The sequence below is a fragment of the Canis lupus genome, chromosome 26 (genome assembly GCF_048164855.1).
Source record: "Canis lupus baileyi chromosome 26, mCanLup2.hap1, whole genome shotgun sequence".
Taxonomy (NCBI): Eukaryota; Metazoa; Chordata; class Mammalia; order Carnivora; family Canidae; genus Canis; species Canis lupus.
In genome coordinates, this window is record NC_132863.1 from 32,128,264 (window position 1) to 32,142,187 (window position 13,924).

At 45.3% G+C, this 13,924-nt stretch overlaps 1 protein-coding gene, 1 long non-coding RNA gene and 1 other non-coding gene across 15 annotated transcripts in view; 1 reads left to right on the forward strand and 2 right to left on the reverse strand.

The window, feature by feature from the left end:
• PTPRT (protein tyrosine phosphatase receptor type T) overlaps positions 1 to 13,924 on the reverse strand; it is a 1,036,563-nt gene that overhangs the window by 85,696 nt on the left and 936,943 nt on the right. The gene's annotated exons all lie outside the window — the stretch shown is intronic.
• On the reverse strand, positions 470 to 13,849 carry LOC140618481 (uncharacterized). Its single transcript, XR_012018612.1, has 3 exons — positions 13,816 to 13,849; positions 3,009 to 3,084; positions 470 to 596 (listed from the first exon to the last, which is right to left on the reverse strand). It is a non-coding gene; the product is annotated as an uncharacterized lncRNA (long non-coding RNA).
• Positions 7,122 to 7,242, forward strand: LOC140618914 (small nucleolar RNA SNORA43). The gene has a single exon (XR_012018908.1). It is a non-coding gene; the product is annotated as a small nucleolar RNA SNORA43 (small nucleolar RNA).

Below are 13,924 nucleotides of genomic sequence, written 5' to 3' on the forward strand. Positions count from 1 at the left end.
GCAGAGAGAATGGATAGTGATGCAGGACAAGAATTTTTTCAGATTATACAGTCTTGTAGGGCTTCTCTGAGAGAGTAACAGTTAACTAACTCCTATTGATGTGAAAAAGTTGGGCCAAAAGCAGGACGTGCTTTCCAGGCAGAGGGAACAGCTGGCGCAAAAGTGGTAACCAATGACCGTATTCAAGGGTGAGGCAGGGAGAGTAGTGGTGGGAGCATCTGGACTGGCTATCTAAGGCACTGTGGTCATGGGTAAGGAGTTGGATATTATTCTAAGTGAGATGGGAAGCCACTGGAGGGTCTTGAGCAGTGCAGCTGGCTGAACTGATTTATGTTTTACAAAATACATTCTGGCTCATGTATGGGCTATAGGCTCTAGGAGGCCTGGCAGGGAAGTCAGGAGATCAGTTAGGAACTTGTTGCACTATCCCAGGTAAGAGATGACGGTACCTTGGACCCTTTACCAGGATGGTGGCAGCAGATGTAGTGAGAATTGATTATTTTCAGGATGTTTGGTTGAATATTGTAGATTTGGGTTCCCCCAGAAGCATACTTGGAAACAAGGATTTGAATATGAGTCTTCTTTGGGAGGCAGCCCTAAGGAGTATGGAGGGGAAGAGTGGGGGAAGTGACACAATCGAGGGAAGGAAGTCAGTACAGGGTACCTCAGTGAGTAAGTCACCACAGTATATACCTGGGTTTTAATCTCACGGACCTGTTTCATGTTGGGGTATTTACCCACTAATTCCCATCAACTATTGATTGATTGATTGACTTAGGAAATCCTTTAGCACCTCTGCCATGCTCTGCAGGTAAGGTGCATATTCTTTAAGAAAGTCCTTGGGCAAAAATCCACAGGTGCTTCCAGAGTGTGGGCATTGGGTAAGCATGCGTGGGAATGCCGAGTATAGAGGGGACACAGGCAGGCCACCACATCTATTGTAAGTATGGACTATGATGGGAAAGAGACATGAAGGCTGATTTCTAGACTGTTAGCTTGAAGAGCTGAGTGGAGAGCTGTGGCATTTGCGAAGATGGAGAAGAAGTACATGGGGAGAAAGAACTGGGCAGGAATGAAGTGTTGTGTTTTGGGTCCATTAAGTGCTTAGAAGAACACCTGAGTGCTTGCTGAGTGCAGTGTACAGCTTGACACATTCTACCCAGTAACAACAGCATCAGCAGCCATATTTGAGTTGACTATTTGACATCCAAGCTGAGATGCTGAATAAGAGGTTGGACATAGAAGTTCACAGTCAGAGCTGGGGGAGAGAAGGGCTGAGAGTCATCAACCCAGGAGGAGACAGACAAGTCAACAGCCATGTGGAATGATCAACAGTTATGAGCCAAGTGTTATAGAAATGGGAGGGTACAGAGAAGGAAGATGGGCACTTAAGTGAGCAGGAACAGCTGTAGGAAAGCTGCAGAAGCATGAAGGTTGGGCTGTGTTTGGATTCATGCTTCCACCCTGTACCCAGCAGAGTGGGCTCATAGGCCCCCGCACTGCTTCTGAGGCTGGGTTTGCAATACCTTCCATCTATACAGCTCGATGTCTGTGGTGCAGGGAAAAGGAGCATCCACTCATCTTATTACACTGGCCTGCCTTTGCCCATCCATCCCTTTCTAGGTTCAGCCTAAACAAGCAGTCTGTAAGCCCAGTGGTCACAAGTGCCACCAGTCAGTGGGCTATGTTTTATAGGCAGGCAGGACCGCTGTCTACTAAAAGCCCAGCTCCTGCACAGTATCCCTTCTTTTTTGCTTCCAATCTCCCCTGTGTTAAACCAACATGGGTGTGTCTTCTAGAGAAGAGGTTGGCAAACTTTCTGAGATGGGTCAGAGAGTGGGCAGCATGGGCTTTGGAGAGGCAGCATAGGCCGTGTACTCCATGCCGTAACCACTCATACTCTATGGTTGTAGAGTGACTGCACTCACAAACAAAATGCGAGCCAGTGGGCATAGCTACATTCTGATAAGACCTCACGAAAATAGGTGTTGGGTTGGATTTAGCCTGTGGCTGTACCTTGCCAACCTTTTTTCTAGAAGCATGACCATGATCCTCAACTATGCAGTGTTTGGGTAGGTTGAACTTAGTGCTCATTCTGCTATCTAGTCATTCTAGATCGAATGGAGATGGGGTAGGAGGCCCTTGCCTGGGCTGCCTGGCTAAGCTGTGTTCTCCCACTTAGTTTTCCCCAGAGTTTCAGACTGGGGTACTAGAATGTCTTCCCAGCTATTGATTGATCAGAATTTTTATCTTTGTGTGTCACAAACCCTTAAGCATCCCAGAGGAAAGCTAAGCAAGTGCTACTCTCTAGCACCAATCCCTGCCCTAAATCTGAGTGTGACAAAAGCATGGAGACAAGAAAGTGCTCACTTTACAAATGGAGGACCTGTCTCCTCTTCCTCATCCTCTTCTTCCTCTTTACAAATGACCATCACCCTTCATCCACCTTGTCACCATCTTAGGACATCTCTAGACTGCAGATGGTTCTTGCTTTTGCATGTAACTCTAAGCACTCAGATTCCAGCCCTGGGCCTCATTGTCCTGCTCCATCCTGGTGGCACCAGCTGTTTCAGACAATTTGTCAGGCCCATGGTGGGCTGTGCTTGTCTCACTGGTAATGCTGGACTTCTCAAGGTTTAAGCTGATATTCTAGGGGCGGATTTTCTACCTGAAACCTTGTGTGATAAAAGCCAACTGTTCATTCACTTACATCCACCTCAAAATGGTAAGAAGGCAAGAATAGGACACTCTAAATATTCTCACAATTATTTGGGTGGGGGAAGAATCTGCTGTGTACCTACCATGTACTAGGGTTTAGGTTACAGTCCGCTGGAGCTTTTGTTAAGGCTGTACATTAGAATCATCTGGGGAAACTTTAAAACTCCCAAAGCCACAGCCCTATTAAATTCAGTCAGACCCTTAGGGGATGGGACACAGGCATCAGCAGTGTTTAAACTCCCTGGGTGATTCTAATATACAGCCACAGTTCTTGCAAATAGTGAATTTACCTGGAGAAACACTTTCCCAGGAGTCTCCTCACTGGTTTCTCTTGCTTTGGTTTTGTCCCCTCCAATCCATTCTCCACTGTAATCAGAGAGATCTTTCGAAAATGTGAATAGGACCCAGTTACTCCCCTTGGCATTATCTTCAGGATAAATTCCAGAGTCTTTGATACCAGGTCCCTAATGACTTCACCCCACACAACCCTCCAGCTTCATTTCTTGCCTTTATATTATTAGTCCAAAGATAAGGATCTAAATGCAAGGCCACAGATAAATTCAGGTGTTTCAAACTTCTGAGACTGACTTTATACATGCTGTTCCCTCTGCCTGTGAAGAGAAGAAAAGAAATTCTCTTCTACCTGGTAAACTCCTACCTATCCTTCAAAACCCAGCTCAAGGGCAGCCCGGGTGGCTCAGCAGTTTAGCACCGCCTTTGGCCTGGGGTGTGATCCTGGAGACCCAGGATCGAGTCCCACGTCGGGCTCCCTGCATGGAGCCTGCTTCTCCCTCTGCCTGTGTCTCTTCCTCTCTTTCTGTATCTCTCTGTGTCTCTCATGAATAAATAAATAACATCTTTAAAAAACAAAACAAAACAAAACCCAGCTCAAGCATCTTTCATTTTGTGAAACCTTCTCTGCTAACCCTCCCACCACCCCACTTCATCCCCAGTTAGTCAGTCATTTCTATTATTAGATGGACTACTTTATATCTAATAATTTGAAAGTCTGGTCTTCCAACTTGATGATGGGCTACTCCAGGAAAAGGGCAGCACCTTGTTCATGTCTGTATCTCTAGAGCTCAATACTGGCCTGTACTTCATAGGTACCTGAATCCCCTCTGGAATAAATGAATGGATTGGACAGATGGTTGAAAATACTAGTGGGTGAGGTGGCTTCTGTGCATTCTTTGGAATCTCAGAGGTATAAGAGACTTTGAAAATTATCTGGTTGTGTTCCCTCCCACAGTGGCCTTCTAGGCAGTGGATAAGCTGGTCCATGGCACCTGCTACTTAGAGACCCTCAGTGACAGAGAGCCCACAACCTCCTAATGCTTCCTGTCTCACTGATGGACAGTTTGGGCAGTATTTTGTTTCCTCTGTCTCTATGTACTTTGTCTTTGCCCTGCTCCATGGGGGCCCCACAGAATTAGCATGCATCTTCTGTGCTGTGACGCTGCAGAGATTTGATGAAGATCCCTGTCCACTCCTGGAGTCCTTAAATGGCAAATGTGGGGGTCTTCTCAACATCTAAGCCATGCCTTTCAGGATGCACCAGCATGCAGGTATCCTTTGAAAAATCCTAAAGCTAAACAAAGCAGTTGTGATAAGTGGCCTTTCTCTGGGAAACCATGTGGGCCCCTGCCACAGCCCTGGGAGCCTCTGCGTCCCTTGGTGGGGCTGGGGGAGAAGGTGTGAGCCTTGGGGCTGTGATGCTGTTGACCAAGTTGGAGGAGACAAGGCCCAAGAGAGCTACCCAGGAGTGAGAAGTAATGACCCCCAACTGGCCAACTTTGATCACATATCCATTTCCCTTTTGAGGGAGCTGGGATGTAATAGGGGATAATCTCTTGAAGGGAAAAAAAAATACGAGGAGGTAAAAGTATGAAAGGGAGACTCATCTCCATCTTCAAAGTGAGCCAGCCGAGCCAGCCGAGGGGCATTATTTTTACATTAGCGGCTAGTTACAGTAGATTGACCAGGGAATGGCGGCGGTCATTAGGAGCTAATCACATTCTTTTCAAACCAAAATTGCCATCTCATTATATTCATCCATTATCAATCTCCGCTTTCCTCTTCTCATTCTCTTCTCCTGAGAGCACGAGCTCTATTTTTACACTCTTCTCTGAGTGTGGAAATGTTTGCTACTCTTGAACAGTGTTGCTTTTCTAAGGCAATCATTTGGGGATGTCCTAAAGGATGCATTTGGGAACGTCCTCATCCCTGGAGGTCTGAGCTGTGATATTCATAGAATCCTCAAAAGTCAGACCTGCAAGGATCTTTTGAGAAAACCACTGCCTCACTTTAGAGATTGGCAAAGTGAGGTCTAGAAACAGGAAATGACTTGCCTGAGAATACAAATTGAGTGAATCCCTCCACTCCTCCTCCTCCCTTCCATCCTTGCTCTCTCCCTCCCTTTCATGGCAACCATCTGGGGTGCTAGGCACTGTGTTAGGTCCTAGAAATAATAGCAATGGATGTGGCACATAACATCTTGTGAACTTTGTTCTAGTTGTGGGAAGGTGCAGATAATAAATAAACAGACAAGATAATTACTGTTTATAAACCAGTATATATCATTGCTGTAAAGGCAATAAATAAGGCGCTGGCATAGACAATGCCTGGGAACAAGGGACTGCTTTAGATAGAGTGGATTGCACAGAACCTTTTGAAAAGGTGACATCTGAGGAGGAAAGAAGCTGGCCCCTGACTTCCAGCAGCTGGCCTGGCCTTAATGTTTTACCGTTGAACACGAACAATTTCACAGAATGCCAACACTGGTCTAGGCTACTCTGAGACCAGGATGGGGCGAGCAAAAACGGGATCACTGCATAGTCCTAACTAAACACAGAAATCTTACCACTTCCTAACAATGTCCACTTCCAGAACAAAGCCCCAAATCATCCAATGCAGCTCACAGCCTAGGAGTCCTTTCTCACATCCTCTTCCTGACATGGCCTGCAGTATTTTAACCCAGCTTTAACTCCAGGCATGTTCCTACTTGTCTCTCGTTGACATATTCAGGCTGAACACTAAATGATGAGCAGAAGCCAGCCATGGCAAGGGCTGGGGGGAAGAATATTCCAGAATATCCCTTCCAAGAGCTGAGGGAAAAGCAAGTGAGGCCCTGAGGTGGAATGAGCTTGGTGTGGTCTGGAGCTTGAAGTGGGGGTTTCTCTGGGTCTGGGGTCAAGAGAATAAGAGCGAGTGACACATAATGTGGACGGAGAGGGTGCGGTGCACAATGGGAGTCGGTGAATCACCACCAAGAATATGAATTTTATTCTGCATCAATGAAAATGCTTTGGACGTGTTTTAAGATGAGGAGGCTGAGCCAGTACTAGCAGCATGATAAGTGGCTAAGAGCTCTCCCTGAACCCTGAGAGTTCTCTGGTGAACCCTCCTTTCATCCTTGCTGATAGACTTCCTAGACTTTAGGATAAGATCTGGTATCTACTCCAGACTAACCCTCCATGTGGCTGCAACCCACTCACTCACCCATCCAGCCTTGCTCTTAGCCGTGGAGCTCAGAAAGCCGGACATTCCATGTACCTAGAGAGACCCTGTTGGAGGTCATGGCTTTTTAGGCCCTGCTGTGCTGCGTCAGTCCATAGGATGGTACGACCTACCTCAGTTTCCCCACTTGCTACTTTAGTTCTCTGCTCTCACCAAGGATTGCTCCTGATGACTGGCTGGTTCCTTCTACCTGTAGCTTTGGCCCTCCTGAGACAGGAGGGTCCTTTCTGAAACTTGCCATTCTTCTTTGGACACTCTTCTGTGTAAATAAGCCTCCTTCAGTTATGCCCAAATTTTGAAACTTCAGAGCACTTCAGAGCACAACTTCACCTCCAATCCAAGGCTGAGAGCATCTTGGTCCATTTCATTTACCCATTCACCCACTATCTTCAGCAGACTCTGTCAGTTATGATGCCCCTCTTACTCCCTGTGGTTTGACTATATCCTTGGAGATAATTGGATAGGATGTGCCCTGGGGTGCAGCAAAACCAGGCCCACGGTATGCTGACCAGGCAGTTCCTGGCTGCCACCTCAGGGCACAGCCAAGGGCTTACTTCCTCCCAGCACAGTCCAGCCTGCCAGGACTTCCTTGCATCCTTGCACACCACTGCAATCTCTTGGTGCAGGAAGACTCCAGAGAGCCTTCACCAAGGAGGCACCATTTCCACTGGGTCCTTCATTCATTTATCTTGTCAAGAATACCTCTTGCCCACCAACTGTGCACCGGAGTCAGGGAAAAGGCAGAGCTTTGCAAAAGGCAGACAGCCTAGAGTTAATATTTCATCACTAAGTCTCAATAAACTTTCCTGAAAATTAAGTCAATAATACACCCTTCACAGCCCTGCCATGTTTCTGAGCCTGGCCTCCAGGCTGGGTGGGTGGGAATGGGTGCCCTGTAGATGTCGATGCTCTGCTGCACCTGCGAAGTGGAGGCAAAGAGGAAGTGGCTATTTCTAGGCTCAGTGCTCAGTATAGTGAGCGCTAAGAATGGTTTATAGCCTATCATGCTTTAAAAAAACCCAAACAATCCAACATCCTTCAGGTTAGAGGTAAGGGAAGGTTTAACTATAAGGGACAAAACGGGGAATTTTTTGCTGATTGGTGTTTACATGATTCTGTGCATTTGTTAAAACTTATGGAACTGTATACCCCTACCTCCCCCACCCAAAATGGATTTTATAGCATGTACATTTAAAAAATGAAAAATGATGGGCATTAAGGAAGGCACAAGATGGGATGAGCACTGGGTGTTATATGCAACTGATGAATTACTGAAAACTACATCTGAAACTGATGATGTACTATACTATATGTTGGCAAGTTAATTTTTTTTGGCAAATTAAATTTAAATAAAAAAAAACAAAAAAAACTGAAACACAAATGCACCCCATGGAGTTTTGTGATGATTAGTGACTACCCCAGGTAACTGTCATGGGTTCCTCATACCATGCCTGGTACATAGGTGTCTGGAGGCTCTTCTGTCCCAGTCTTGACTAAGGATGTGCTCTCAAGTGCCCATGGCTTACTTCAAGAATTCACTCTCTGCCTCCCTTTGATCACAAACATCCAGTTTATTGTCATAAGACCAAAGATGGGGGGTTCCTTACAACATCCATCCTGGTTTGCCTTGGACCAAAGGACTTCCCGGGCTATATAGGATTTTCATTTTAAAACTGAGACCATCCTAGATAAACCATAACAAATTGTTCACCATAGAAACAGGTAAGACCAAGCATTCAAGAAGTGCAATGGAATTTTGTGAGCTATTGGAAGCCTAACGTCTGGTCTCAACGGAGGTCCATGAGTTCAGTAAACACCCACATTTACTGAAGTCCATGGCTAGCTGATGGATGGCAAGGGTCCCCATGGATGGCCACACTGGTTGCGCACAATGCAAGAGCATCAAGTCTGAGGGAGCATCAGACATCTGGTAGGTATGATAGATTTCTGTATATATTATGAACAAGTATCTTGAGACAAGTGTACTTCTTGCTGTTTCACCTTAAGGAGCTATGTGAGTTAGTGGTGGCCCTGGCAGAGGCCAAGCTTGCAATGAACGCCTCTTTCTGTTCTGAAAAGCACATGCCTTAGGGATTATAAATGTGGATAGAGAAGGCAGGAGAGGATGACTAATGACATCTACTCAGAGTGGCATCAGGAGAGCAAATATTATTGCGACCATGTCACTAAATAGACTGTAATTTATGAGTTCTTCTGGGGAAGCTGAGTAGAAAATCAGATGGCAGTGAGATGGGGGTATTTGTCTGTGACAGGAACTCTGATCAAGGTGGAATAGTTGAGTGCGTGTCTGTGTGTAGAGTCACAGAGCACCATTTAAAAATCCCCATGAAAAGCTACTAGGTCTCTTTTAAAGACACATTTTAGGATGGCAGTTCTCAAACGTTGGTAGCAATTCAAATTTCCTAGAGAACTTGGTCAAATGCAGAGGCCTGGGCCCTGTCCTGTGTCAATGAGCCTGCATCTTAATGTTCTTTACTGACTCTCCAGGTGATTCTGACACGTCACGTTTGAGAACCACTGCCTTAGGCAGGATGGTAAATGGAAACAGCAGATTCCTGGGAAAGAGTCAACTTAAATTTTAAGGCAGATACTCGTTGCCACTACAGAGACAGCGATTTGAGAGTCTTACTACATTGGTGCCTTTCTTTAAGAAATGCTGCTTTTTAGGGATAGAACTATTCTTAACCACAAAGATTTTTGCCAGGACTTTGTAATTCGATTAATATTTACTATTTATATACTATTCTGCAGATGCTTCAGAGAAGAAAGAGGAGTAAGACCTGGCCTCTACCTTCATGAAGTCTACTGTCTACTGGGGAAACTCAGACTAGGAAACCTCTTTTCCTCCCAGCACTGAGCTCATGATCTGGGGAATCTCTGTGTCCTATTCTAGGCTACTGACTGGTGGTCCATACACTGTCACCGTCTTCATGCATGAGCTCCTGGGTGGCTGTCTCTGGGCCAACAGCTCTTTCTTGAAACAAAGTCAGCCAGGGTTAAGGAAGGGCTCTTAAAAGCCATGATTATTGCCTTGTTGATTTTGTCAGGAAAATGGGGCAAAGGGCATAGAATTCCTCTTTATCTCCCTAACTGGTTTCATTTTTATTTCTCTCTTCATAGGCACCTTTGTTTCTCTTCTAAGAACTAGTTTGCAACATTTCAATTCTTTCATGTTTCCAAGGCCCTGCATGCATGGTTACCTCTGCCATACATGCTACTGCCTCCATCCAGCCTTCTTCCACTTTACTTCAACTCAGTGTCTCATCTTTTGTGAAGATTCTGATTGATCTTGGCAGTAATAACTGACAAAAAGCAAAAATAAACAACACCTCCACTCCCACCCACATTCATCCTGGGCTGCCCTTACCCACGTGCTGCAAAGCATTTTAATTAGAGTTTCTTGTGTAAGTACATGGTGTAGTAAGACCATCTTCCTTTAAAGTAGGGTCTTCATTTCCTTTGTTGGGGCTTTCTAACTATCTCCAGGGCTCCTGAAAGTGTGAGGTACACAGTAGGCACTCAGTAAGTGTTTCTGGCCAAATGATGTAGAAGTATACACTACCAGGCTTCAGGAGTCCACACTATGCAGTCAAATATTTCACAGGAGATGAAATGGGGACCCAGGGAGTGAACATCCTTGGCCAAGACCACCCAGCATGTCAGGAACAGATTGAAAGCCAAGTCTTGACTCATGGTGAAGGGATTTTTCTCTGGAACCATCTGAAAATTACTCACTTGGTTGGGAAGGGCTGTTATATTAAATGCAGCAAATACTGTTTGTTGGGTTACAAACAGAATTATAAATAGAAAATAAAAATAAGCTCAAGGGAAAACACTGAGTTAATAGTCTCCTACATGAGCTTTTTCCTGCTAGAAAATCTTTCAAGTCTGAACCTACATGGTTTACCCACCCACTGGAAATGGCCCATTTTCTCCTTATTTTAACCCATGGGGAGTGGAGTGAAATGACCAGATGGAGTCCAAGTTGTCCTGTTTTGGTCATTGTGAATTCCCAGAGTTGGAGAACAGCCATGGTTTTCCCTGTCATGACTGGGGCACCTGCTACTAATTCCCCAGGTCCCTCCCCAGAATCACTTTTGTTTGCAAGTTAAGGAGGGGGATTAGGATCTCTTAGGAGTCACCTGCTAGTGGGATCCTCTGTGACTCATCTCATCAACCGAGGAGAGAAAAAGTTGTGGGAGAAGCATAAGATCTATCTGCCTATACTCAGTTGGCCCTGAGCAGAGGAGAGGACACTAGGGTGTGCTGAAGCATCCATCTCCATGGTGATGCTCCATCTGAAGGCTGCCTGCCACCATCACCTACAGATGACTAGGAGAAATGTGGCAACCCTGGCTTCATGCCACAGAAGCCATGCATGCAGCATGTCTGTCCAGAGCTGGAGAATGAACAAATGTTTGCTCTTCATTAGGCTGTATCCTATTCCTCACAGCTGTTCCTTGTTGCCTTAAATAGTCTTAATGGGGCTGTAATAACCAGATACCTTCTGGTCGTCCTACTGGGCTCATCATTCATTACAATGACAGACTGCCTGGATTGGTCTGGGATTAAAATGCTTCCCTTCTCTCCATGACAAAGTCACGTCTTCATGTTGTTTCACATCTTCTTGGAGCCTGCTACCCTTCTTCTGACCATGATGATGCCTGAGCTCTCCGGGCTCACAGACAACTCTCTGTAGCCAACATCTCCTAGCATTTGTTGGCAGCCTAAGGTTTTTGTTTTGTAATGGGGGAAGGTGGGGGGAAACAGGGCTGGGAGAAATAGGACAGGGAGGAGGGTAGACTCTGCAGTCCAAGATCACAGGCAGAAGCCTCTTAGCTTCAATGTGGCAGTGTCCTGTCCCATTGCCTCTGTGAGGGGTTATCTCATGCCCCATGGCATCAGATGTGACAAGCAGCAAGTAGAGTAGGTGAGGTGAAAGGTCTGGGGGTACAGGCATGGCAAACACTGGTGACTCCATGGGTCTCCTTAGACAAGTGTCCCTTAACCTTAAAAGTACATTATAGTTACTGACAGAGCTTAGAAAATATACCCACCTCTAGGAATTCTGATTTAATTGGTCTAAAAGACAACCTGTGCATTAGTATTTTTAACAATTTCCTAGGTAATTCTAAGGGGCCAAGATTGAAAGCCTTCATATTTGTATGGGAGGTGCAGTTAATTTGCCTTAGGTCTCCTTGAGCTCCTGGGCACCCAGGACTGCTGGTCAATCATGGTTGCTAGGACTTGAGATGTAACTATGGGGGTGGTAGCCCCAGAAAGGGGTCCAGTTGGATGATCAATAGGAGGGAGATCCAGCTGGCCTGGACAATTAGTTTCTACTTAGGCTCACAAAGTATGTGGGACATAAGGATTTTTTAGATCACTTGGACCCACATGGCATAAACATGGAAATAGAGGCCGGGGAAGGAGAATAACCTGCCCAAGGTCACCCAGATACTTAATGAAGGAGATAGGACTTGAATCCAGGCCTTTTGACTATTAGAACAATTCATACATGACTTTAGGTCATTGAGCTTAAAATATACATATATATATTGAGAGACTCAAATTTACACGCCAAAGAGCATGAGCTGATTTTATGTCTTTACATGAGAGAATGTGTGTGGGCTTGTCTGGGCTCTGGGCCCAGTCTCCTGGTTTGAGCAACTCCATTTTTCCTTCAATTAGTGTCCCAGCCGCCTACCCGCCTACCTGCCTCTGGTCTCCCTGCTCTGATCTATGCCAGACAATTACATCTAAATGCTAATTCAACTTTAAAAAATGCTGCTCCCTTCCATGGTTCCGCATGACCCCTAGAATAGAATCCAAACTCCTTAGCCTGACAAATGTCCCCTCGCTTCCCCACTCTTAGCCCACTACTTCTGATAACTCCAACACCATCTCCCTGTATGCTTTGTGCACCAAATATAGTTTGCATACCAAAGTGATTCTTGTTTTCTTCACTCAACCTTCGATATACACCTTCATGCCATATCCTGGTTTAGTTTCTCTGCCCAGAACATCCTTCCCTGCCTTCATTTGATTATTCCTATTTCTCAAGCTTGGATTCAGGCTTTATGTCTTCCAGAAAGCCAATGGCCATCCATTCCCAGGCTAGGCTGAATGAACACCACCCCCAAGGGTTCCCATAGCACTATACTGTGTTGTTTTTGCCAAGATATTGAAGTGATCAGTTTATATGCCTGTGTCTAAGAATAGGCTCTAAATTGTCCCAGAAGGAAAGGGCTCTATCTCATCTCATTTCCTAGAACCTAGTACAATACCTGGCCTATGTAGAGTACACACACATTGGGTTGAAATTCCATAAGGCTCAGTCCTTGGTTATCATCTCTGTTGATGCTCACTTGCTTCATGACTTTGAACAGTCTATGGCTTTAATATTATCTGTATGACAGTAACTCCTTAAGTTTTCTCCCCAGCCCAGGCTTCATTCCCAAATTCCAGACTCATATATCCAACTATCTACTTTCCATCCCCACTAACAGGTCTAAAGATTTATTTATTTATTTATTTATTTATTTATTTATTTATTTATTTATGGGGGGGGGAGGAGGGAGAAGCAGGCTCCATGCTGGAAGCCAGACATGGGACTTGTTCCCGGGACTTCAGGATCGTGCCCCGGGTCAAAGGGAGGCGCTAAACCGCTGAGCCACCCAGGGATTCCCCCCAACTAACAGGTCTAATAGACATTTCAAACTCAGTTCAAAACTTAACTCCCAATTGTTTCATTGGCCCCAAGTCTGGTTTCCCTGTGGCTTTCCATCTCCATTAGTGTCAACTCCATCCTTCCAGTGACTCAGATAATAGCCCTGGAATTACTCTTGATTCTTCTCTTTCTTTCACACACATACCGATGTGTTAGGATATCCTGTTGGTTCTATCTGTAAGATATATTCAGAATCTAACCATTTCTCACCACCTCCACAGCCACACCTCGGTTGCATCACCATTGTCTCTTACCTGGATTACTGCCATGGCCTCTTATTTATTCATGAGAGACACACACACATAGAAAGAGAGAGAGAGATGCAGAGACACAGGCAGAGGGTAAAGCAGGCTCCATGCAGGGAGCCCGATGTGGGACTTGATCCTGGGTCTCCAGGATCACAACCTGGGCTGAAGGCAGCACTAAACCGCTAGCCACCTGGGCTGCCCACTGCCATGGCCTCTTAACTGGTCTTCCTGATTTTACTCTTGCCTTCCTATGTCTTTTCTCAACACAGTAGCTAGGAGGAGTATTTCAAAACAATGTCAGATGGTTATTTGTCTTTTCAAAATTTTGCAGTGGCTTTCCATTTCATTCAAAATAAAAGCTAAAGTCCTTACAATGGCTTGTAAGGCACTATATGGTCAGTTCCCCCTTTATTTCTCCAATGTCATCTTCTATTGCTCTACTCATACCACTCTTGTTCTCCTTGTATTCCCCTGATCTGGAATTTTCTTCCTCTAGATATCTTCTACTAGGTCTCTGCTCAAACCTTATCTTTTAATTTCAGACTACATCTCTACCCTATTTAATATTGGAACCCCACTTACCCTATGTCCCTGGAATATACTATCTCCTTTCCTTGTTCTACCCTTTCTTTTCCATGGTACTTGTGGAGGATAGTATCATCCAAAGATTGTATTTTCCAATATCTCCTGT